This window comes from Miscanthus floridulus, chromosome 19 (genome assembly GCF_019320115.1).
Source record: "Miscanthus floridulus cultivar M001 chromosome 19, ASM1932011v1, whole genome shotgun sequence".
NCBI classification, from domain to species: Eukaryota; Viridiplantae; Streptophyta; class Magnoliopsida; order Poales; family Poaceae; genus Miscanthus; species Miscanthus floridulus.
The window spans coordinates 63,890,283-63,918,099 of record NC_089598.1 but is presented as its reverse complement, the minus strand read 5'-3'; the positions used below and the strand labels follow the sequence as shown (position 1 = coordinate 63,918,099).

Sequence of the window (27,817 nt, the reverse complement as noted above, 5' to 3'; positions counted from 1 at the left end):
GCTGCTGTTGTTACCGCCGCATCGTCGCCACCTCCATGGCGACCAGCAAGCGATACGTCTGGACCAGCTTATCCCCATCCGGTGATGCTGTCATGGCCAGCGATGGGGTGGTCATTGGATTTGGGCTGTACAGGCCGCTCGTGACGATGGCCGCGGCGGGGGATGAGCTGCCCGTGGAAGTTGCGGCGGCAGTGGCGGAGCGCAGCGATGGCCGTGGCAGGGGACGAGCCGCCCGTGGAGGTTGCTACGGTGGCGGCGACGGCGGCGCGGCGCCCTTTGCTGCATTGCCCTTGACGGAGCGGCACCGTTGGGCTTTGTGTGTCCGCCGTGTATACAAGCTTCGGATAGGTGTGCTCTCATGCGGGTTAGTGCGGGCTCACGGAGCGGTCTAGCCCGGTGGGCTAACGGCGTGACCCGCGCCGTTTGCAACTCTATATATACTTATTAATTTTAATTGAGCCTGAGATTTTTTTCCTGTTTACAGCATGTGTCAATTAATGAATTACTGTGTATCTACTGGTCCTTAATTACTGATTGTTTGGGCCTTGTATAAGTTGAGTCCTTCGCATGTATCAACTTTCAGAGCATCAAGCACTTGGTTAGGGCTTTAATCATCAATTAGATATATCAAAGTTCCTATAATAAATTTCCTTATGAGTCCTTTCTAAGATTCGGTACAGTCCTAAGTGTTGACAATTATGGAAGCTAATATATTTCAATTCACGTAACTTTGTAGGCCTACACAAAAGAAAACAGGAGAGCTGTGGACACTATTTTTTTATTTCATCGGGGGACCGAGGGACCAGGATCGTATCACATTCAATATTGAGAGGGAGAAAATTAAATTTGTCAACTTGTTATTTTTCAAAACAAAGATGGGTTATTCTTCGAGGGACTTCCACTGGTAGAGAACCGAGCTTTACTCCCGGTGGGGAACCCCCTCTAGTCCCGGTTCCCCACCCGGGAGCAAGCATCCGGGACTAAAGGGGGGTCCTTTAGTCCCGGGTCAGGAACCGGGACTAAAGGAGGACCTTTAGTCCCGGTGGGTAACACCAACCGGGACTAAAGGTGCCTCCTGACATGCCACGATGGCCGGCACCTTTAGTCCCGGTTGGTAATACGAACCGGGACTAAAGGTTTTTTTTCTTTTTTCTTTTCTTTTCATTTTTTTGTTTTCTTTTCAAAATAGGTTTTCGAAGTCGTATTGTACGCTGCTAATTATACATTTATATGCGCATATAGTATGTTTCGGTTCAAGCACAATGAACGTATTAAATCACACAATTCAAGCATAGAGAAATATATATATATATATATATATATATATATATATATATATATATATATATATATATATATATATATATATATATATATATTTACATGCATGCATGCATATGTGTATTTTACATTATATTATTTCATGTGCATATATTACAAAAGATTGCATTATAGTTGTTGTGACATAACAAGTTTCTTCTCATCCTCTAGCTTGGCTTCAATGGCAGTGTTGGGTCGAAGTAGAACTCGCCCTTGGAATCGATGACCTGCTCATTAAAAAATCCGGCTATAGACTCTTGAATTGCTTTGATTTGGTCTTGCCGTATGACCTTTTCCTCCAACCATCGAGTCTACAGGTTTGAATTAAAGGAAAATAAATTAATATATGTACATATATATATATATAAAGACATAGTAACACAATCAATAATAATAATTAAATGAATATATAGTGTATTTTTAACGTACTTTGAGTCTCTCTGTAGGAGTTCTTTGGGAGAGCACCTTGATAAACTTGCAAACATAGTAACCACAGTAGTTGTTCCCCTGTTCCTGCCTCAGACACCACTTTACGAGAAAAAGATTTGTCATCCAATCTGGTGATCCGGTGAAAGCTATATGTTTAATTAATAAAGATGATGCGATTCAGGGGACTTACTTTCAATGGGATTACATTCAGTGGCGCTTTGCATTTTTCCATGTGTTGCTTCTCAATAAAGGTTTTCCAAACACTGCCCAATAAAAAATTTGCCACGTCATCAGATATAGTTAATCATCATGTTTGTGTGTATATATAGTTGCTAGAGATCCCGAAATTACCTCTGGATAATATCTATCATATCTTGGTAGTCTTGTTGTGGTTTTCTCATCGAGTCATAGATTATCAAGTGACTTTTCACCAGATCGATGTCCATCAATATCCAGTGATTGCTGCATGTGTTTATAGGATATAACGCATAACACTCATTAATTAACTAGAATCAACATATGAGCCATTAAGGCTATGATCGACATGATTAACACTCACTTGAAGTTATAGGGAAAGAGTATATCCTTCTTGTGGCGTTGGTTCACTAAGAAGTTCATGATGTTACTCTCTGACTCAGACTTCCAATTAGTCATTGGAGTAATTGGGTCTTTGAATACTATATGGGGATCAACAAAACCAATTTCATTGCAGCCTTCCTTTCTGAGCTCTGTCATTGTAAATCTGCATATATATAGTACTTGTTAGGATAATTTATATGCATATGCACACATATGATGAGTTTAATAATAGATCGAAAGAATTATTACTTACAGGCAATAGCAGCTAATGATAACTTTGTCCAGAGAGGTAAGGTGGCATAGTTGATGAAATTCTGCAAAGTCAACATACATAACATCATCGCCACGGAACCAATGTTCGTCTCTAATTCTGACACCAACGCAGAAGTCTCCACTGGTAGACGCCTGCATGTACCACTTGTTTAGCAGGTACATTTGCGTCCCCAGATCAGATAAGGCTTGAGGGTTGTATAGACTCTGGCCTAGTACAAATTTTTTCTTCCAAATATCAACCTCCGCCGCACTCTCAATTTTTCCATCACCAAACATCTGGTAAAGGTCGAGACCAGTCTCATCAAGAAATTCACCAAGGTGATCCAAATCGACATCCGGAGGTATGTTTGCCTGATGCATTAATCCTAAATTCGAACCATATTCATTACCAACAACTAGCGGGGGGATTGATTGGTGCGCTTGTTGTCCGAGTTGGGCAACTCCTTTCCCTGCCCGCTTCTTTTTCTGTGCCGCCTCAATTGACTTGGTGAGAGTGCGGTCATAGTCTGATAACGTTGATTTGGACGGCTTACGAGATTCCCGCTGTTGATGCTGGTAAGAAGTCACCTTTTTTCTTAAAATATCCGGAGCTACGAAGAAGTACGGTTTCTCTGGGTTTCTCCTTGCTTCTTGATTCATTTTAAGTTTGTCATAGAATCTAGACATGTCTTTTTTATATGCATCAGTTCCTTCTTCCTTCTCTTCAGATATTATTTTGGGAATAGCCCTTGGTTTCACGGTGGCTTTCTTTGCAGGCGGGGACTGATTCTTCGTTTGAGGGGCTGGCCTCTTGCTAGGCTTCTTGGTAGGCGGGGGCGGGGGAGGTGTTGGAGACCTCCTTGGAGGTGTTGGCAGCGGCGTTGGAGACCTCCTTGGAGGTGTTGGCAGCGGCGTTGGAGACCTCCTTGGAGGTGGCGGCTGTGGCGTTGGAGACCTCCTTGGAGAGGGTGTGGATGCAGCCTCGTCTTCCAACACAATGTCATCGTACAGAGCACTATGATGATCTGGCGATTGAACAATTGGATTTAGGTTGGGGGAGGATCTGCTACAAAAAAAGGAATGACATATTATTATGAGCAGATTGTTAATTATTTAAGCCAATACAAATTAATGATGTAGTGTTTTCATCCGCACGTACCTATGGTGAGGTAGTTCAGAAGGAGGTGGAGCCGACATCCCTGGAATGATGATGTAGCGCTTGCGCCATAGAATGAATGTCTTCTCCGCTTCTCCTAGAGTCTTCTCGCCATCACCTCCAGGAATGTCAAGAGGCAAATCACTAAAACCTTTTTCAGCTTTATCTACCGAGATGGTGGCATATCCTTCTTGGATTATATTCCCATGAATCCTTGGTGTCTTGGTTCGGTCGATAGGATTAACAAGACCGATAGCCACCTTGATTGTGGAATTCTCCTTCGGAATGTGTAGCTCACACGTTGTACAAGGTTCAGTGACGTCATCCACAGGGAAGCACAGTCCTGTGTCCCCTTGATTTGGTATCTCCGTGGAAGCGCAGCTGCTTTTCAACTGAACAGATTGGCTAATGTTGATTCCTGGCTCTGATGCCTGCTTGCTTGCACTCACTGCTATTTGCACTTGCCTTTTGATTTCCTCCTGCATTCTCGCTTCAAGGTTTTTTTCCCGCTCCTGTGCTTCACGCACCGCTTCCTCCAACCTCTGGAGCCGGTGTGCCTCTTCTTCCTTCTTTCTCTGGCGACTTCTGTAGGAAGGTCTGTCCTGAGGGAATCCATGCTCCCACGAGACACTTCCTTTGCCTCTAGTTCGGCCACCATGTTCAATAGTCCCGATGGCGTATGTCAGCTCATCCTTCTCTCTGTTGGGCCTGAACTCACCACTAGCAGCAGCTCTCTGAGCATAAAACAATCTTTCTGCTGCTTCTTGCAGTCTTGCGCCATAAACGCACTTCCCTGTCTCCTGGTCTAGTGTTCCCCCATGAGCGAAAAACCAATTCTTTGCACGTTCTCCCCACTCGAGTGATTCTGGTCTGATACCCTTGGCAAGAAGGTCTGCTTCCATTTTGTTCCACTTCTTAATGGCAGTCGGGTAGCCACCTGATCCCAAGGTATGGTGGTATGTCTTCTGTTGGGCATTACGTTGGTTCTTTATCACCCGACTCACACCCTCTTCTGAAGTCTTGTACTGTACAAACTCATCCCAATAGGGCCTCTGCTTTGAGATCGGGCCTGGGACAGTAAAATCTGGTGCTATGTTCTTCTTGACATACGTCGTGTATAGGTGTTTCTTCCAAGTCTGAAACTGGGTGGCCATCTTCTTCATTGCCCAATCCCTAACTCGCTCCTTCAATTCATCACCATCTATTATATCATCATAATCATCTGTTTGGAGCGTGAAATGTACCAAGACATCATTCCAAATTAACGCCTTGTCACGATCGGAGACAAAACTGATATGAGGAGCATTGGTCTTCTTCTTCCATTCACGGGTACTAATCGGGAGCCGGTCCCGTACAAGGTAACCACAGTGGTGCACAAATTTCATTTTATTCGGCCCCCCCCGGTTCTCCTGTATCCACATTGAACTCCGAGATGATGAAGCGACCCTCCAATGGCTTTTTGGGACCTCGAACATTTTTACTCTTCGTTGTAGTTGTTGATGTCGATCCAGAGGGCTACAAAACATAAACATTATTTTTAATGTCATGAGCACACATAAGACATATGATAATATATATATATAGCTAATAATAAAAAATATATACTTGGCCAATATGTTGTTGCTCATTTTGTTCAAGAGCTAAGTACTGACTCCCGTCATCTACATCCTCTTGCACGTTATTTTTAGCACCATCATCGCCGGCAACTTGAGTGCCAGTGTTGATCAAATTCATCATCAACTCCTCCTCATCCATATTTCTCGGGTCGGCCATCTAGCTTCAAAAAACAAAACCAATATATAGTACGTCAAATCTTTGCTTATTACATGCGTAAAATCTACAAACAATATGCATTATTAAATCTTGCCCCTCGATCACGGACGCAATTCGCCACACTAGGACGAACTACGTCGGTACTAGGGCGAATTAGGGCACGAGAAAGGGCGGTGTGACAAGAGTGGCGGTGCTCCACTCCGCCGTATATATGTCTGTACACATGGGTGAACGAGGGCGGCGGTGCTCCGCCGTATACATAGAAACGCATGGACGAAATGCATATGAATACAAATGACGTATATATACGTGTCGGCACGGTGGCCGGTGTGCTGACGACGATGACGTGAGGCGGGCCGGCGTGCTGACGACGACGACGACGTGAGGCGGGCCGGGGCGGTGTCGGTGCGTGATGTTGTGATCCTATGTACCATGTGATCAACCATGTAGTCATTCATCATATGAGAAAATTCTATGTTAATAATATAAGTATAAGCCATTATGAAATGTAAGTATACGTGTCTTATTGCTCATATAACCATTACTATTTCCGAAATGATAAGAATTTATTTTCTTCTTCTACAGGCGATCTCTGATGCTATGATATAAAGTTTGAAGATAGTCTTCCCGGAAAAAAATATGTAATACTCATATTACTTTAGCAACATTAATATATTATATCTGTATATTCAAAGTTCACAAATGAAGAAACATGTGATATTTTTGATAAACTAAAAAACGCTTAGTTTATAAACTGGGTATCAAAATTGAGTTCCTATTTGACCATTATATATCCTACAACAAATCCTTCAAAAAAAAAGACCCTACATGAATATATTTGGATAAAATTTCGTTAACAAACATTGATCTATGAAGATAGAAAAAATTCTTCTATTGAAACTGCATCTTGAAATAATGGCATATCATATAGTGATGAATATATGGCGGTTGATGGGCTGGATCATTAGCGGATGGTTCGTAGCGTTGTTTCCAAATAATATATAGCGTGTTTATTATACAAGCCATGGATTTACATCGATCTAATTAATTTCTAAAGTAATTTCATTGGTGATCCTTAATTATACTTGTCATTTAGAGTTCCAAATATTCAAAACTTGCCTTAAGATATATTTTTATTTAAAATCATTTAGAGTTCCAAATATTCATTTTTAGTTTCTATAGATTTTGTGATTCAAAATTTGGAATTTTCAATCGACCTCGACCGTTGACATGGCTTACACCAAAGTTGTAGTTTTCGACGTGATCTATAACTCGGCAGTGGAGGGCTCGGACGAATGTACAAAGAGATCGACGAATATATCACCTCGAAGCTCGGCAGTGTACGTACTGGAGGGCCTCGGGCCGGCGCGGTGGGGCAACGCGCGGTGGAGGGCCTCGGGCGCGGAGGAGGGCGCGGTGGAGGGCCACGGGCAAGCGCGGAGGAGGGGCACGGGCGCGCGCGGTGGAGGCCGCACGAGGAAGAAGACGGCGGCGCCGGTGTCACGGAAGGCGAACGGACGCGGCGCGAGGTCGAAGAAGAGGCCGGGCGGCGGTGTTCGACGAGGAAGAAGACGAGCAGATCGATCTGCCAGGCGCTGGAGGTTATATAGCAGAGGAGAATTACTCCCGGTGCCAGCCACCAACCGGGAGTAAAAACCCTTTACTCCCGGTGCGTATTACCAACCGGGAGTAAAGGTTCCTTTACTCCCGGTGCGTGTTACCAACCGGGAGTAAAGGTATACCTTTACTCCCGGTTGGTAACACGCACCGGGAGTAAAGGCTTTTTTTGGCGGGCCACGAAACTGCAGCCCACCTTTACTCCCGGGTGGGCTTCCCACCCGGGAGTAAAGGTGGCCTGCAGTTTCGTTTCCCGCCTGTTTTAAGCAATAGTCTTGTTAAATACAATAGAAATGCAATAGTTTTTATTAAATACATAGTAAATTAAATAAAAGGCATAAAATTATTTTGTTAAAAATATGAATTTTATTTTTGTTTATTGCACATAGGAAAAATCGATAACCTAACTTTTTTATTTTTTGTTAGAATTATAAAACATAATGTAACTAATATTTATTATTTCGTTAATGCAAAAATGTAGTGTTTAATTAAAATTATTAAAATTATTGGTTTTGGACAGGAAATTTGTTTTCACATCATTTTAACGTTAATATTTTAATTTTTCATCACTCAGTATCCTAATTTACCTTTTTGAGAGAGAAATCCCACCAAATCAAACATTGATTTAATTTGAAATATGACATAATAAACATCTGAATTCACAATTATTACATAATATCTCAAACACACACTATATTAAATCACTATATCATCAAGTGGGCACAGCAGTGAACTTCTTCTTTACGTATGTCCCTTGGTTATGATCGCTTCGTAACCATGGAGTGTCCTCATCATTTACCAAGATGCTAGGGTCTTTGTTCACTTTGAAGGGCGGAATTCGGTCATCCTTTTCATATTCTTCTGACATGTCCGACTTGTCCTCAATTCCCACGATGACTCTTTTCCCTGAAAGAACTATGTGGCGCTTTGGCTCTTTGGTTGAGTCATTATCGTTTTTCCCTCTTTTTGGTTTGGTAGACATATCATTGACATAGAACACCTGATTCACATCCTTGGCAAGGACGAATGGTTCGTCTTTGTACCCAATATTACTAAGGTCTACTGTTGTCATTCCATACTCGTTGTCTACTGTTACTCCGCCTCCGGTCACCTTGACCCATTGGCACTTGAACAATGGGATCTTCAAAGTAGGTGCATATTCTAGTTCCCATATTTCATCTATGCGTCCATAATATGTCTGCTTATTCCCATTCGGGTCTGTGGCATCTATGCGGACACCACTGTTTTGGTTGGTACTCCTTTTATCTTGGGCTACTGTGTAGAATATGTTCCCATTTATCTCGTACCCTTTGTATGTGACGATATGCCATGATGGTTGCATAGCCAATAAATACAGTTGCTCATGGATGCTCTCATCACCTTGACATTTTTTTCGCAACCAACCGCCGAAAGTTTCCATGTGCTTATGCGTAATCCAAGCTTCAGTCTTGCCTGGAAACTCGGATCGTAAGAGATCCTTGTGTGTCTCAATATATGGATCTACCAAAGAGGAGTTCTGTAGAACTGTGTAGTGCGCTTTATTGAAATAATCATCATCCGTACCAATATATGTTTTCCTCCCTAGTGTCCCCTTTCCGCTTAGTCTCCCCTCATGTCTCGATTCAGGAACACCAATCGAGTCAAGGTCGGGAATAAAGTCAACACAGAACTCAATGACCTCTTCTGTTCCATAGCCCTTGGCGATGCTTCCTTCTGGGCGAGCACGGTTGTGAACATATTTCTTTAGGACTCCCATGAATCTCTCTAAGGGGAACATGTTGTGTAGGAACACAGGACCGAGAGTGAAAATCTCCTTGACTAGGTGAACTAGGAGGTGTGTCATAATATCAAAGAAGGAAGGAGGGAACACTAACTCAAAGCTGACGAGACATTGAACCACATCATTCTGTAGTTTAGCTAGATTAGTTGGATCAATTGCCTTCTGAGAAATTGCATTGAGGAATGCACATAGCTTTACGGTGGCTAGACGTACATTTGGAGGTAGAATTCCTCTTAATGCAACTGGAAGTAATTGCGTCATGAGAACGTGACAGTCATGGGACTTTAAGTTACAGAATTTCTTCTCTGTCACATTTATAATACCCTTTATATTCGAGGAGAATCCAGATGGTACCTTGATGTTGTTTAAGCATTCAAACATGATTTCCTTCTCCTCTTTGCTTAGAGTGTAGCTAGCAGGACGTAAGTAATGGCGTCCATCATCTGTCTTCTCTGGATGCAGGTTGTCTCTTTCTCTCAAACAACGCAGGTCCTATCGTGCTTCAAATGTGTCCTTAGGCTTTCCATACACACCCATAAAGCCTAGCAGGTTCACACAAAGATTCTTCGTCAGGTGCATCACGTCGATCGAGCTACGGACCTCCAGGACTTGCCAATAGGGTAGGTCCCAAAATATGGACTTTTTCTTCCACATGGGTGCGTGACCGTTAGCGTCTTTCGGAATAGGTTGGCTTCCATGTCCTTTTCCAAAGACGACTTTCACATCATTGACCATATCGAGTACATCCTCACCGGTTCGGTTGCGAGGCTTGGTCAGGTGGTCTGCTTTCCCTTTAAAATGCTTACCTTTCTTTCTTACGGGGTGATTTGCAGGAAGAAATCGACGATGGCCAAGGTACACGACCTTTCGACATTTTTTCAAGAATACACCTCTAATATCACCGAAGCAGTGTGTGCATGCATTATATCCCTTGTTTGACTGTCCTGAAAGATTACTTAGAGCAGGCCAATCATTGATTGTTACGAACAACAATGCTCGCAGATCAAAGTGTTCCTGTTTGTACTCATCCCACACACGTACACCTTCTTTATTCCACAAAATGAGAAGTTCATCAATAAGTGGTCTCAGGTACACATCGATGTCATTGCCAGGTTGCTTCGGGCCTTGGATGAGCACAGGCATCATAATGAACTTCCGCTTCATGCATAACCAAGGAGGAATGTTGTAGATACTTAGAGTAACAGGCCAAGTGCTATGACTACTGTTCTGCTCTCCAAAAGGATTGATACCATCTGTACTTAAAGCAAACCTTAAGTTTCTTGCGTCATTTGCAAACTCCGGGAATTCTCTATCGATTGCTCTCCACTGGGACCCATCAGCAGGGTGTCTCAACATATTGTCTACCTTACGGTCTTCTTTGTGCCATCGTAACAATTTTGCATGTTCTTTGTTTCTGAACAGACGTTTCAAGCGTGGTATTATAGGAGCATACCACATAACCTTGGCAGGGATTTTCTTACGTGGACGTTCGCCCTCAACATCACCAGGGTCATCTCGCCTGATCTTATACCGCGACGCATGGCATACCGGGCATGCATCCAATTTCTCGTACTCTTTGCCACGGTATAGGATGCAGTCATTAGGACATGCATGTATCTTCTCTATTTCTAGCCCCATAGGACAGACAACTTGTTTTGCTTCGTAGGTAGTGGCGGGCAATTCATTGTACTTCGGAAGCATCTTCTTTTGGATTTTTAGTAACTCTCCAAATCCCTTGTCAGATACACCATTCTTTGCCTTCCATTGCAGCAATTCTAGTGTGGTTCCCAACTTTTTCTGCCCTGCATCACAAGTTGGGTACAACAATTTCTTGTGATCTTCTAGCATCCGCTCGAACTTGATCTTCTCCTTTTCACTTTCACATTCTCTTTGTGCATCACGAATGACCTGACAAAGATCATCAGCCGGCTCATCTTCTGCGGCTACCTCTTCTTCAGCTTCTCCCATTGCAGTATCATTGAAGCACGCACCATCAGGAATAATATCATTGTCGTCCCATTGTTCTTCTTCATCTTCTTCCATTACAACACCGGTTTCTCCGTGCTTTGTCCAACAAATATAGTTTGGCATGAAACCCGACTTGAACAAGTGTGAATGAAGAGTCCTTGAGCAAGGATATTCCACCGTATTCTTACATATGGCACATGGGCAGCACATGAAACCATCGCGTTTGTTTGTCTCGGCCGCACGTAATAAAGAATGCACGCCGTCAATGAACTCTTGTGAGCGGCGATCAGCATTATACATCCAATGACGGCTCATCTGCATTACATGACATAAATATCATATTAAAACCTAGATCATAATTAATTATTTATACAACATGCGTGCCACCACAAAAGATACAAATTTATGAAAGCATCGCTACAATGTAGACAATCCCAACTACCACTAAAAGAACTAAAGCTAAAATACATTTCAGGAGCACAAGGATTTCGCGACCAATCTCAACTAAAACAGACAGATCCCCCGATTGTGCAACATCTTTGGGCTTCTTCGACTGGATCACTGCCTCATTAGCCGCCGTATCTGCCTGTTGTGCAAGATATTTTTGCACGAGTTCAACATACTCTTCCTCCCAGTAGAAGCCTGAACATCGTCCACTGCCATCCCACTGAAATTAAAACAAAAAACTAGAACTTTAATCACAACCATCATGAAAATAGGTATAAACTAACCATAATCATTAAATACGATAAAATAACTCACATTGCGATCCGGACACTTGTAGAAGATACGATCCTTGTTGGGACCCTCCTTCTTCACTCGGTACTCCATCACAATCTTCATCTCATCACGACACTTGCCGCATGGAATGAGAGGAAGGCCCGGCCTAAGTCGCTTTGGAAACCCATGAGAGGCCGAGGACCCGGAAGCAGTTGCCATCTACTCTCTATACTCATTTTTTAATACACTATAAATTTCTTCTTTTATAAACAAATAAAATTAACAAACTATAAAATTATCTAGATCTCTAAACAATGATATTTTTAATGGTCATTGTGTTCTCGTCTTTTACTGTGGCAGGTAAGTAATTCATATGATATTTCCGCAAATTAACAGAAGAATGGGAATGTACACACATAACAGACTACTACGACGATATCGGGACGTGTGAATAAATAACCATCCGTACTAGTTGACCTTGCTTACGTGATCATCTCGGCGAGCATTTCTCCACCGGACAGCACCGTACTTGGTCAAGGAAGAGCTCCGATTCTATGAGGAAGGGAACACGGTCTCCCACGACCGTTGTCGCTCTCCCTCGTAGAATCAAAGCTCCTCCTTGATGTCCGTTACCGCTCGACAGAGAACATGCTTGCCGAGCTGAACACGGTCCGCAAGTTCAACTAGTACGGATTTTCTATAATTTTCTAACTATTTTCTAAGTTTTTATTTATATATACTACGTTTAGGTACGGTGATTGACAGACTACTACGACGATATCGGGACATGTGAATAAATAACCATCCGTACTAGTTGACCTTGCTTACGTGATCAACTCGGCGAGGATTTCTCCACCGGACGGCACCGTACTTGGTCAAGGAAGAGCTCCGATTCTACGAGGAAGGGAACACGGTCTTCCACGACCGTTATCGCTCTCCCTCGTAGAATCAAAGCTCCTCCTTGACGTCCGTTACCGCTCGGCAGAGAACATCCTCGCCGACCTGAACACGGTCCGCAAGTTCAACTAGTAAGGATTTGCTATAATTTTCTAACTATTTTCTAACTTTATATTTATATATACTTTAACCTTCTTTCATGTAAATATGCAAGCTTAAAGTGATTTTGAGCTCAAATTGCTTACAAATGAAAAAAAACCACAATAAAGAACCATAAATATATATAGTGAATAAAATGGTATAAGAAAATGGTAAAAAATGAGAGTATGAGATTGGTAACCTTTACAACTGAAGAATCGACGGAGGAATCGAAGAATGGATGGAGGAACAATGGAGGGAGGGAGGAAGCAAGAACACTACTGCAGTGAGCTTCAAAATGTGCTGAGCTCGGGCTCGGGGAGGAAGGAGGAGACGGCCGATTTATAAAGGGAGAACATTTAGTCCCGGTTGATAGATCCAATCGGGACTAAAGGTAACTTTCCAACCCCGGGCGCAGCCACGGCCCGGGAGTAGACCTTTACTCCCGGTTGGAGCCACCAACCGGGAGTAAAAGTATACCTTTAGTCCCGGTTGGTGGCTCCAACCGGGACTAAAGGTCCCTGCCACCTCTGTCTGGCGCAGTAGCCGTTGGGCAGGAACCTTTAGTCCCGGTTGGAGCCACCAACCGGGACTAAAGGTATTTCTAGTCCCGGGGGCAAAAAATTCCGGGACTAGAGCCCATTTTGGCCGAGGATCAAAGGTCTGTTCTCTACTAGTGTTCTTATACTATAAGGAGCAATGTGGCACCAATGTAGCATCACTACAGCTTATAGATTATGAAGAGGATGCATTAAGAATGCTAGAAAACTCTCAGGAAGAGAGGGAAATCAGAATATTAGTTACAAAATCTCAAGAAGACCAAATGCAATGTGAAATAACACCCATTAAACGACGTAGACATGATAAGTTAGTGAAGAAGGAATTCAGGATGAAGATCATGATGCATACAAGGTGTGGCTTAAGAAGCTGCCGCAAGATGTAGACAATCCAGGTACTATGTACTAAAAAAATACATCTGAATATATTTAGGTACTGTTCTAAATACGTACAATATATATATATATATATATATATATATATATATATATATATATATATATATATATATATATATATATAATATCTGTGCATCTCGCAAAATTTAAGGATGACTATTAGGAAAATAAGATTGCAACATATAGCGAATGGTTGAGGTGGGAAGGGCTTCTTCAAGATATTCGTAATCTGATTTTCTTTCACGTTGGAAATAGTGAAGCATATATATCATCTGTTTTTTCCAACTCCATTGTAAGGCCAGTCTCAATGGGGTTTCATCAGAGTTTCATGGGCATTAAATAGGCTGATGTGGCACCGTATCGATGAAGAGAGAGATGATAAGAGTTTCATGGGAGTAGAGAGAGTTTCATGGGGATGAAACTCTTCTGCACTATTTCCAAAATATGGATGCATTGGTAATAGGGCCATGAAATCCCCACTGAGACTGGCCTAACTGTGTGCTTGCACTTATTTGTATGTGCAGATGCATATCTAGATGTTGAAACCGATGAACAAGATGAAAGCGGTGATAGCAGCGTAATACCAACGCATTTTCCATCTCATGCTAGGAGGCCAAAGGCCTCTCAGAAAGGTATGTGTAATGGTTTATAGTGTTCATACAATATTATCATATGAAAATGCTGATTTTTAATGTTTACATATGTTTAATTTTATAACATCAATTGTTTAGAAGGGGTTGTCGACAAGAGAAAGCTTGGACGTGGAACCATGAAAGGCTTTACAGCAACTGCTAAGACATTTAAACTTGGGACTGCCAAACTTAGTATAGATTTTTCATCCACGCGCGGAGGTCCTGTAGGAGTTAACCATCACATGTTTATTGATGAAATAGTTTTCTTTACAAGGAAAAGGACTCCACTAATTGGAGTTAAAAAGTGGGGAGATGTCAAGCAGAATGTTAAAGACAAAATAGCACGTGATATAATGGTATGTAGCAGTTTTGTTGCCTCATATGATAAAGTAATTTTATGTACCTTCAAAATTGTTCACAATTTCTTGGTCATCCCATTTGTACAGATTAGGTGGCATCTTGAGGACCATGATGATGAGAAGGCTAGGATATGGAAGATTGCAAAGGAGAGGTACAAAGGATGGTGAGCTCAGTTGAGTTCTACATACAAGGCATACAACAGTTATCATCAAAGAATGAGACATAAGCTAGAAGAATTGGAAATTGTTGAGTGGCACTACTTGGTATTGTATTTTGGAAGTGACAAATTCCAGGTTCCAAACCACTGACATATATGTGTTTATTGTTTGCATCTTTGTTTAGTGCAACTAGCAAATCTATGTTTGTATCAGCGAATTAGCACCAAAAACTCTGGCAATTCCTAGCATTGAAAGACACTACATCTTACGGGATCAAAACCATTTTCACAAGTTAGTTATGAGCAGGTAATGATAAAGAACTGTTGACATCGGAAGTGATCCGAATCAAATACCAACAGGGCCTTAGACGCCCGAGCCGCTACAGACCGAAGAATGCAGCAAGGATGTCACTCTTTCGTGGTGAAGAACGGAGATGTTTACAAGCAAACCACCAAAGGATAACCAATGTGCTTACGTGACGAAGAACCAGCTAGTTTTCAGGCAAACTAGCAAAGAAACTGTCGAATCTCTTGCCCGGGAGGGACCCCGTCAGGGCAAGGATGTCGTCGGGTTGCCCTAGGTCGGCCGGCAAGCCTAGGGCACCATCCTTGGTCATCGGATCAAGGGATGACCAGCATGGGGGTTGGAGAAGAGGGCAAAAGGGTTGGAGTAGAGGTAGTAGATTGATTTGTTTGTCGATTAGATAGATAGGAACTCAATCGGCCATGATCCTCTTATATATATAGAGGGGGTGGTCTTATCCCAGTAGGAAACCTCTCCAAGCCTTATTTTATAAGTTTCCCATGAGTTTGGAATAGTTCGGATAGGAATCCAAAAGGCTAGATCCGAATAGGATTTTCTGTTAGGTATGTCGGAAGTCCCGACTTGGGTCGGAACTCTCAACAGTTAGAACTTCTGACTTTTGTTGGAACTTACGACGTAGGGATAACCCAGACACCCGAGCAGATTTCTTCAGGCTTCCCAAAAGTCCCGACACCCGTCGGAACTTTCGACAGTCGAAAGTCCCGACTTGGGTCGGAACTCCCAACAACGAGGCATCTTTCCGAGGGCATAACTTCTTCATTTGGACTTTAAATTAGACGTTCCATATATGTTTTTTGACCGTCTCAACGAGAGGAACGCAATGGTGAAGTCCGTTTCATATTTTGACAACTTCACAAAATGGACATTTTTGGTTGTCAACATATGCCCCCCCTATTTTCAGGTGAATGATGCTCATACCTGAAAACACTTATTCAAAACCAAATAGCGACGATACCCATCTCATCGTTTGCTTAGTGACTAAGGGCGATGTATACATCGGCTATTTTTTCTAAGGGCGATACATATATCGGCCATTGTTTGGAGAGCACTTAGGCTTCTTGCCAAACACTTGGAAAGTACCCTTTCAAGTACCTCCCGTTGAATGCTCTCGTGAGACGTTCACCTTGCAATGTCTCTAGCACATATGAATTTTCAAATATAACTTTGACCACTTTGTAAGGACCTTTCCAATTCATTGATCACTTACCAAACTAATTGCTCTTCGATCCAATTGGTAGTATGGTTTTCCACACCAATTCTCCCACTTGGAAGGATTTGCTCCTGACCTTTTTTTGTATGCTTTGGCAACTCGAGCTTTATCTTTCTCTATTTCCTTGAGAGCCTTTAATCTCACATTAGTCACCTCATCGATATTATCTATCATCAAATCATGATACACAACAGCTGATAAATCATTTTGTTTAGCAAGCCTGTATGCATCCAAATTCACTTCAATAGGCAACACGGCCTCTTGGCCATATACTAACTCAAAAGGAGTAACCTTTGTAGCACCATGCCTTGAAATGCGATGTGCCCATAGAGCCTTAGACAAAACTTCATGCCATCTCCTTGGATTCTCCTTAATTTTCTTTTTGATGAGCTTGATCAAAGTCTTATTACTAGACTCATCTTGGCCATTGGCTTGAGCATAGTATGGAGATGAATTGAGCAACTTGATCTTATATAATTTGACAAATTCCCTCACCTCTTTTGGACACAAACGATGTCCCTTGATCTGTAGTTAACATTTGAGGGATACGGAATCTATGAATAATATGCTTAGTGATGAACTCAATTACTTCCTTGTGTGTCATATTCTTCAAAGAAACTCCCTCGGTCCACTTAGTAAAGTAATCCATAGCAACTAACACAAATCGGTGTCCCTTCGAAGATGGGGGATATATTTGGCCAATAAAGTCTAGCCGCCAACCATGAAAAGGCCATGGTTTGATGATAGGATGAAGCACAACAGCAGGCACAAGCTGAATATTTTCAAACTTCTGGCACTCTTCGCAACCTTTGTAGTAGCGAAAATAATCGGCCATCATAGTAGGCCAATAGAAACCGGCTCTATGCAATGACCACTTCATCTTCGAGGCCGATTGATGCATACCATAGATGCCTTCATGGACTTCTCTAATAGCCACTCTTGCCTGATCTGATCCCAAGCACTTAAGCAGCAAATCTTCGGTGGTTCTTTGATAGAGCTCATCATTATGCAATACATATTTGAAAACGCTCCGCCGAACACTTTTTATCGATTTTGGTACTTGGATCACGTAGATATCTCAACAATGGAGTCCTCTAATCTTCTAAATCAGCCCTAACATCACTAGAAGTTATATCGGGCCGATTTGATAGTTTCTCGGGCAAATTGATCGAGCTAGTCATAGGGGAGTTGGCTGAGCCAACAGGGCCGGTAGGCTTAGCCGATATAGAGGTGTCGGCTTGGCCGACTAGGGCAGTCGCCTTAGCTAACTTGGCCACAACAGAAGAGTAGTCAACTGAGCAGACTTGGTCAGTTGGCTTAGCCGACTGGTCTGTACCTACACAGGAAAAATTGAAATCTTCATGCATCGGTTGTTCTTGAATATGAAAATTATGTCCACTGACATCATAGCTAGATGCTTGTTGAGCTAACATGTTGGCCTTTTGATTTTCATGCCTCGTAATATGCCAAATTCGAAATTCAGCAAAATAATCAATAACATCAAGGCAAGCATCAAGACAAGCTCTTAGTGATCCTTCTAAACATTGAAATTGACTAGCAACTTGTTGTACCACGAGCAAGGAATCACTATAGGCTTCAACATGTTATACCCCATGTATTGCAATATGGCCAAGCCAAATAAGAAAACTTCACATTTGGCTCAAATGTTGGTGCAGATATAATTTTAATTGGCTTGATGTCTTCAATAGCACCATTGTGAGAAATAATGATTATGCCAATACCTTGGCCTTATTTGCAAGCTGACTAATCATATTGTCACATCCATGAAGTAAATCAAAATGCATATATCATGCCCCCCGGGCCTTAAGGCCATCGAAGTAAATTCCATGGGGGGCTTTCTAATAGCACGATGGTTGCAAGCATTTATCGACTATATTTTACACTAAGGGCGATATCAAAATATTGTCCATATGAATTCATCCACATAAATATGCATAGCCAAAACAAAATATTTTGGCTCTCGATCATTGGTAAGTAAAATAATTTGGCAACCCTCCATAACATAAAGATCCACACCAAGGATCAAAATAAGGAGCTGAGGGATAACCATGCATACTAGGGGATGAATTCCACATAGGCATAGGCAGAGAGTATGGATGATGCCATGATCAATGATTTTGATGATTTGGTGCAAACCTCCAACTTGGCAATTGTTTCTTGAATGCCCTCTCCTTTGTTTTTGTTGTACCACTTGCTTGAGCATTATTCTTTTGGGATTGAATTCTTCCTTTAAACACCCATGCCAAGCATTTTTCTTTCAGCTTCATTGCACTAACCTTTTGTAACTTATTTTCTTGCCACTTTGGTAAACTGATTGAGCATATCAGTTTTATTTCTGTTTTGGACAACAATAAATCTTTCTTGATTTTAGGCACTCTCACCTTCTTTTGTTCAGATTTGGCACCTAGAATATTAATAGATGATTTCCTCACTTCTTTGCCATCAATAGCTGGATTTTTCAACAATGTAATCGGCTTTTCGATTGTTAAATTCAGATATGAACTTTTCTTCTTTCGGCCATCATACTTCACGCGGTAAACTTTCTTTACCACTTTCTTCTTTGGTTGAGCTCTAGACCGGTTTTGATCAAAATAGTTTTTACAAGATGATGATCTCTCTGAATGTCTAGGAGCTGCATACTCTATATATTGTGGCCTAAAATATGGTAAAACATGTGCCTCTTGATCAAACCAGCCCCAAGATGAATAAGGATGAAAATATATGGGCTGTGGTCCATATGACATGGTAATTGGCTGCTCAAAAGGAGAATATGTTGCTGCTATGTGAGATCTATCTCCTTGCCAATTCCACTCTTGAGACTTGTGCTTTGGAGGCAATTTTGATAATTGGATTTTCTTTTGCCGATTGGTGACATTTGTTTTTGCTATCTTCTCATATTTAGCTAGAAGTTCCTTGAAACTAAACTTTGGCCTTCTACTTCTTTGTTTGTCATGACCTTTACCTCCATTAGCTTTACGAGCATCCTCCTTCTCCCCATCTTGACATACATGCTCCAAAGGAGGTTCCTTAGCCGATTCTCCTTGCTCAACAAGATCAATCGACTTTTGCTTTGGTTGGAGAGATTTCAACTGCTCCCTAGTGTCTTTTGGAACTATGATAACTTTGTTGTCCTCTGAAATATCTTCTATTTGCAATTCATCAACAACAACCTTGCCTTCACTTGAGGGCTCCACATCTCTCTCTTAGGCGTTCAAGCTTTGAGCTTTGAGTGAATCGGCTAATGCAAGTCGATTCGAAACCTTTTTGCCATCAAGACCAATTGAATCCAATTGGTCTATGTGTTGAGCTTCAGAAAATCTCAATCGTCCTTTATCAATGGCCGATTAGATGACTCAATGAAACACATTGCAATCAGAAGTATTATGATCAGATGAATTATGCCATTTGCAATATGTAAGCTCTTCTAAGTTTTGAATAGATGGCAAAGCATTGTGATCAATGATTCTAATAAAATTATTCTTAAGTATGATATCAAAGATATGATCACAAAAAGTAAAGTTAAAGGTGTACTTTGATTTCTTGAGCCAATTCTTTTGTGGAGTCGGCTTTAAAGCTAGGAAGACGAATGGATCGGATTTATTATCAATCCATTCGGCCACACCTTTGCAATTGCTTATAGGAAGCTCTAGCTTTGACAAACTACCACTATCGGCTTTGCCATATGGAACAATGTCTTGGCCGATAGAATCTAAATTTATTTTATCATCAACAAATAAATTGCTATTCTCAATCGGTCTATTATAATAATTAGCAAGGATATCTCTAATAGATGCAGAAATTGAAATAGTATGACCAGATTGGAATTTGAGCAAAATATTTATGTTTTCTACCTTGTTGATCATGTTGGAAAAGTGCACGTCCTTGATTTGCATGATGTTGCTCTTCATCTCCATAGAATGATCAACAATAGGAGCCGAATCATCCAAAGATGCATCGGTAGCTGCCGAGACCGAGAAAGTCAGCTTGGCCGACTAGAAAGTTAGCCTAGCTGACTCAGGGAAGGCGACAGAGGCAGTCGGCCTAGCTGATTCAGGGCAGGCAGCAATCGGCTCAGTTGGCTTTGAAGTTGGCTCAGTCGATTCGGAGCAGGCAGGCAACCCTCCTTTATTGCTTGTAGGGGCTTGATCTCCATCAATGATGCGGTAATTACTAGATAAGTGTACAACCCCTTTAGCTCCTAAAAAATCAAGTCTAGCTGGTTTCTGGCATTTTTCATGCTTTTCTATAGTAAGACTTTTTTTTGAGATGTGATTGATTCGGAAAGGATATTGTATTGTTCGGCTTTTGTAGCCGAACCTTTGCTTACATCCGAATCAATTATTTCTTTCATGCCCACTAGCAATCCTCTTTTAACCGATGACTCAACTATGATCGGCCTTTTCTCATTAGTCTTTCTAAAATATTCATAGAATTGCTCCTCTAATTGAGACCATGAACCAATAGTATATCACGGCAAAGATGTAAACCATGCAAAGGCAATACTGGTGAGAGATAAAGGAAAATTTTGCACTCTCATATAGTCTTCTTTACCGGCAAAATCCAGCTGTGAGAGATATATACTAATATGCTCTATAGTGGCTTTATCATCTTCACCACTAAATTCATAAAAATTAGGTATCCACCAACCATTAGGAGTTTTCAAGTAATCATAGCATAATGGGTACGGTCTATGATAAGTGGGCACCTTTCATTTAGAGGAACCATATGGATTCCTAGCATGGGCTAAATCTTCATCGATTCAGCTTGATTTGAGAGCAACAAATAAAGCCAAATCATGATTGTTTGCAAGTGCACACATTACTGAATTTTCATTGATTCGGCTACAATTATTAGCAATATGTGGAGCCAAATCACGAGTTTTAGCACTCGAATGCCTTGCTGAAATTTCACTAATTCGGCTATGGTCATGAGCAAAATACAAAGCCGAATTGTGAGCATTGATCTTTGCATAAGGTGCTGAATTTTCGTTGATTCGGTTATGGTTACTAGTAACACGTGAAGTCGAATCATAAGTATTAGCACTTAAACACCTTGCTGAATTTTCATTAATTCAGCTCGAGTTGGGAGTAACATATGGAGCCGAATTATGAATAGGTGCATTGGCATATGGTGCTGAATTTTCAGAGCAATTGGCTAAATAATTAACATTGTTATAGCCAATTCTCTCATTTATCGGCATGTCTTGTGGTGGAACCACATATTCTAAACTTACAGCCGATGAATAACAATTTATGTGTTGTATGTTGCATCTAAACTTAAAGAATTTACAACATGCATCGGCTCTTGACCATAATATTCATAATTATGATGTGTATGATGAGGAGCATTAACAAAAGTTTTAGCCGATGTAACATATCTAGTATCATTACAGCTAGCAACACCAACATGAGAGCTCATAGAACTTGCAAAATAACTATTAGGATCATAAGATGCATTTTTAAGTTGTACCTTAGGGTGATTGTAGTAATATTGTGATGCAACACCTTGGTACTTCATGATTTATAACTTGACCGCCTTGCTGAATTTTTCGGTAAGCAGCGCAGCTTGTTGCAAAATCGCAAACAAGATCACAAGAGGTCAAAACCAGATGCGATCGGCCTTTTGGGCCAGATGCAATGGTAATGGCGAGCTCAAGAAGATAGATCAATGAGGAGTAAGGCTAGGTTAGAGAGATCAGCTATAAGAGATAGCCGAACCAATCGTCCTCAGCGGAGTCGCCAAAAAATGTGTTGACATCGGAAGTGATCCGAATCAAACACCAACAGGGCCTTAGATGCCTAGGCCACTATAGACCGATGAATGCAGCGATGATGTCACTCTTTCATGGTGAAGAATGGAGAGGTTTACAAGCAAACCACCAAAGGATAACCAACATGCTTACATGACGAAGAATCGGCTAGTTTTCAGGCAAACTAGTAAAGAAACCATCGAAGCTCTCGCCCAGGAGGGACCTCGTCAGGGCAAGGACATCATCAGGTTGCCCTAGGTCAGCCGGCAAGCCTAGGGTACCATCCTTGGTCATCGGATCAAGGGATGAACATCATGGGGGTTGGAGAAGAGGACAAAAGGGTTGGAGTAGAGGTAGTAGATTGATTTGTTTGTCGATTGGATATATGGGAACCCAATCGGCCATGATCCTCTCATATATATAGAGGGGGTGGTCTTATCCCGGTAGGAAACCTCTCCAAGCCTTATTTTCTAAGTTTTCCATGAGTTTGGAACAGTTTGGATCGGAATCCAAAAGGCTAGATCCGAACAGGATTTTTTGTTAGGTATGTTGGAAGTCCCGACTTGAGTCGGAACTTCTGACTTTTGTCGGAACTTTCGACGTAGGGGTAACCCCAGAGACCCGAGCAGATTTTTTCAGGCTTTCTGGAAGTCCCGACACCCGTTGGAACTTCCGACAATCGAAAGTCCCGACTTGGGTGGGAACTCCCGATAATGAGGCATCTTTCTGAGGACATAACTTCTTCATCCGGACTTCGAATTAGACGTTCCATACATGTTTTTTGACTGTCTCGACGAGAGGAACGCAATGGTGAAGTTCGTTTCATATTTTGACAACTTCACAAAATGGAGATTTTTGGTTGTCAACAAGAACCTAATCTTGTTCTTTCATTATTTGCTGAAACAATCAGGTTGTTCAATTTTCTCAACTTAGAGGGACCTAGAGACCGGTGAAGAGACAGATGATTTGGCACTTTGGAGGAGTACACGCTCAAAGGAAGGCCAATGGTCTTCTGATGATGCTAAGGAAGTATATGCATGTAAGTACTACTTTGTTCGCTAATAATATATGTTCTTAAATTTATGAACAAATAAAGTTAAAAACACTATTTATGTTTTTATTAAATTTAGGAGAAAACCTGTGCTAAAATCTCTGAGAGAATTGAGGCAGAGGCTTCCGTGGTTTCAAAGAAAGAAGAAAGCCACATTCTTCGGGAAACCTACAAGGAAACCACTGGATGTAGGAGCAACAAAGGTCCTGGACATGGATACATGGCGAAGTATCCGACCCGAAGCCAACTGATGAATGAAAGAATTGAAGAGCAAGCTCGTGCAGCTGCATTAGCAGCAGCAGCCCAACAAAAAAATAATGAGACGCAAGCTGAGGTGGAGAAGTTAAAAGAACAGCTTACCATTCAAGCTGCTGAGAGGGAGAGCGACAAGGAAAAAATTCAGCACCTGGAACAACAACAGGAGAATACAAGTAACAAGATTAGAGAAGAATTAAGACAAGACTTTTTTTTACTATTGGCACAACACAAACAAGCGCTGACACAGGTAATACAACTTCTTAATTGTTAGCAACATCACAGATTTAAACAATGTTTGATCGCTAATGTTTTACCTTATAACTCCAATACAAAGACTGCCACACCAACCACAGCCACCCGTGAACTTGCACAATTCACTAATATTGCTGCTGCTACTGATAATCTGGTTAGTGAACATGAAGATGCACATTTAGCACAGGTAATATTTTTTTGACAAATGACAACTGCAATGTAATGGATACCTACATTTAATCTAGAGGTAATGTGTGCATCTTTTTTTAAATATGCAGACTAGGATGGAAACTGCAATGGCCACAAATAATAAAGCTTTTGATGAACCTACTGTTGTTCCCACTCCAAGCCAAGGAGGAGAACATGTGTAACAGGCAATATATTTGCAAAATATCACCTGCAGTTACATAGATTCTTATATATAATTGCTTAGAGGTGATTGTTCATTCATATCTCCTGGATTTTACAGACTCTTATAGAAAGTGTATTGAGCACACAAAACACAATTCAATCTGGTCGCTTCACTCGCGGCACTGCCAACAGATCTCTTTTCTCACATGACAAAGACAATAATGTGCAAGGGAAATTTATTTCATCACAGACATTGAGGAATAATGTAGCTAAAAAGCGAGATCTGAAAAAGAAAGGCAGAAAGGTATGAGCCGGAAATATAACACTTATCTCTTATATAAATATAATCAAGTAACCTGCAATGGAACACCTAAATCCTATTTTCATCGCTACCATGTATGAGCAGATTTTGAGTGAGCTGGTACATAATTAAAGTTGTAGGGGAAGTAGCTTGTTTAATAAGTAGTCATAGAATTCCTTGTTTAGATTAGTCTACCATTGGTGGTTTCTTGCTGTGTTATCTGGTTAAGAACTCATTTCAGTAGTAGTAGTTTGTCCTCAGTTCTAATGGCTGTTAGTCTTGGTCACTTTTGCTTGTGGTAACTAAAAATACTCACTGAATAAAGCAATGAATCCCACCACTGATTATTCTAGAAGATCAAAAAAGTTGCTATTTTTAAAAAAAAATGTTGCATAATGCAGACATCTCACATGGACAGGGACATAATACTGGAGAAAGTGCTTGTGAGTTGCTAGATTCTGATTTGTACTCTTAAATGAAATTATTTATGGTGAGACTATTATGCCTTTTGTGCTCACACATTGGTATTTTTGAGGTCACACTTTTGATCAGATAGCATATAGGTGCAGTTTTCAATCTAAAATGGGCCCTTTGAACACTTGTCTAAAATCAGCTTTGAGCTATCGAAGATGGCACAATTGTGCATAGCATATTATGTGTCTCTGCTTATCTCTGTTACCTAGGTTAATGTGAGTATTAGAGAGCACAGGTGCAATTTTCCATTAGTTAATTTCATCAGCTAGCAAGCTACAGTTCCAGCCTTCCCTACTTCTTGTATGTATGTGCATCACACGAATAAATAGTTCAGTCCAGATTTGGCTAGCCATGAATTAAATTGATGAGATTTAACCCATCACTAGTACATGGGTAGTGTGCTTGCAGTGGTAGCTCATCTAAGGCAAGTATGACAAAAACAGAGCTGACCCTCTGTAGCCTCTTGGTTGTGTGATGATGATATGATTCATTTGTTCGTCTAGCTACCTGTGAATTTGTTTTTTTTAATTCTCTTTTTTGTAAGATGGTTTTTGTAAGATGATACATCTGAGGAAGATGACAGCTGCACAAAAAAGGAATAGTTATAGAAACTTGCCTTGTTTTTGCTCATCATCATTCTATAGTTGTTTTCTTTCCACTAAGGAGACTACTGGAGATTAGATGCATGCTGGATTTATTAGAAATCTGAATGAACACTTACTTTTTTCCTTAGCACGCTCTTTACATCTTCCTAGTTTCGTTTTGTTTCAAAATTCTTGGTTCAGTTGCACAAGAAGTACTTATGCTTTAGTGATTTGTAGTTCTGTACTCTAAAGTGCTATACTACTTCTATGACTTTCTAAGTAATGGTTTAACTGATTCATACAACTGTGTTTTTGTGTGCAGTGTTGTTTCACTTTTATAGAGCTTCTATTGATCTACGTAAACTACATTTCTGCCATTAATATTTTTAATTACTAATGCATATGGCATTTGCACTCTTTGTATTGAGCAGGAAAACAAGCATTGAATTTTGAGAATATTGCTCAGAGTCTTTGGAAGGATGAACTTAATCAAGAAATCTGCAATGACAACGAACCTTTCATTATTTGTGTTAAGAGTCCTTAGTTTAATTATTTAGTACTTGAACTATCAAGCTTCTTTTAATTTTTTTATTGTAAATGTTACTGAATGTGGATGATCAAAGTTGTTAATATCATTGCCCTTTTGTGCCATTTGATTTTGTAATTTTATGAATTTATGTGCCGCAAATCTTCATTATTCAACACATAAAAATGGATGCGATATAAAATAGCAGCGAACCTAATGTCGATGCAATACTTAACCTAATGTCGATGCAATAGTTTGAATTGCACTGAACCTAATATTGATGCAATATGTTTTATTGCACCAAACCAAATATTGATGCAATAGGTTTTGTTGCACCGAACCAAATGTCGATGCAATATGGTCTATTGCACCGAACGTTAACCATTGCAATTGAAATTCTTATTGCATCAAATCAATTAGATGTATTGCATCTACATGATTTTGATGCAATAACCTTTTTTTATCTCTCTATCTTGATGCAAAAAACATCTATGGCCAATGCAATAGCGACCTTGCATCAAAACAATTTTGATGCAATAACCCTTTTGCATCTCTCTGTTTTGATGCAAGAGACAACGGATGGTCAATGCAATAGCCATCTCTCGCATCGGGCATATCAAACCGATGTGTCAAGGCTACTGCATCTAGAGCTATTGCATCGGCTCGCATCAAACGCGAAATTGATGCGATACCAAGCTATCGCATCAATTTTGGCCCTATTACATCAAAATTTTGCCGGTGCAACATTGTCAAAAATTAGTAGTGCCCCCAAGCCAAGTGGCGACTAAGCCGTGGAGGCGAGAAGAAGTCCGATCAAAGAGGCAGAAGTAGCCAGCGTGGGGACAAGGTTGTTCAGTGTTGCCATGAGTGACGTTCGAGTAGAGGTAACCCGGATAACGTGTCCCGTCCTTACCCAGCTGCGTGGTGTAGATCTGGTCCCTGCAAGGTAAATATACAAAATTTTGTAGTGATTGATATTCAGGATATCAAGTTGGGAGTAGGTCCCATGCATGTAAAATAATAGGTTGGGAGCGGATCGAAATGCATGTAAAATTTTTTCGCATCTTGCTCTTGCTAGGCTGTGTAAATTCTCTGAGTAGTTGACCCCATATTTGTAAGCACTTGTATCTCTGGCGTATGGTCGTGAGGTTCATAACCGTAACCATGTGAACCGTGCGACTAAATAGTGCATCACAAATATGAGTTCGTACTACTCAAGTATTTTTACAACCATAAAGAAAAGACTACAGCAGTTGACATTGCACGAAAAAAGAGAATACACGTGGAGCGCATGTTATATACTCGTTAGGTGACAACTCGATGGCCTGCTTGTGGCTTGATGCAGTCGGACAACTTGCTTACTTGGCTGCAGTCGGACAACTTGCTTACTTGGCTGTCTCATGTTGGAAACGTAGATGAGAACAGCAGCAGCAGCCATTGATGCAACTTGGCGAGTAGACGAGCCGCAGGAAAAATCATCTTGTAGGTGGCTTGTGTCTGGCGCGTGGATATGTTCCGCATGTATGATGTATACGTATATGCTAGTTCCATATGGTCTTGGTTGTCATATCCGAGTGGAGCTCCAGAACTCTTGGCATAGTTGACGCAAGCCGATCCTTTTTGGTTTGCATAGCCCAGAGACGGATTGTCACACGTTAGTCTATCTCTAACAACAACGCTCAAAATACAAGACTTTTTCGTTCTTTGGTAATGCTACAGGTAAAGGGTTCAATATCTATTCGACATCTTCTCCAACAACAAGACTCAAAAGAGAATCATTTCTATAAATAGGCTTCCAGGAGAGAGGATGCCTATATTTGGGTTGTGCCTCTTAGGCAACCTAAAATACGTCTCCCATATATGTACTCTGTTAGAGGCTAATTTTGAGTATCTTACTATTCATTTTAGGTTTAGGTGACCATATAGGTTTCTCGTTGGAGACCGTCATACGTGCCAAATTTGACGAGTATGTTGCTGATCG

General features: G+C 41.1%; 1 pseudogene; it reads left to right on the top strand.

The window, feature by feature from the left end:
* The first annotated feature begins 35 nt into the window (after positions 1 to 35).
* LOC136526117 (uncharacterized) lies at positions 36 to 23,971 on the top strand (annotated as a pseudogene).
* Positions 23,972 to 27,817: the final 3,846 nt, after the last annotated feature.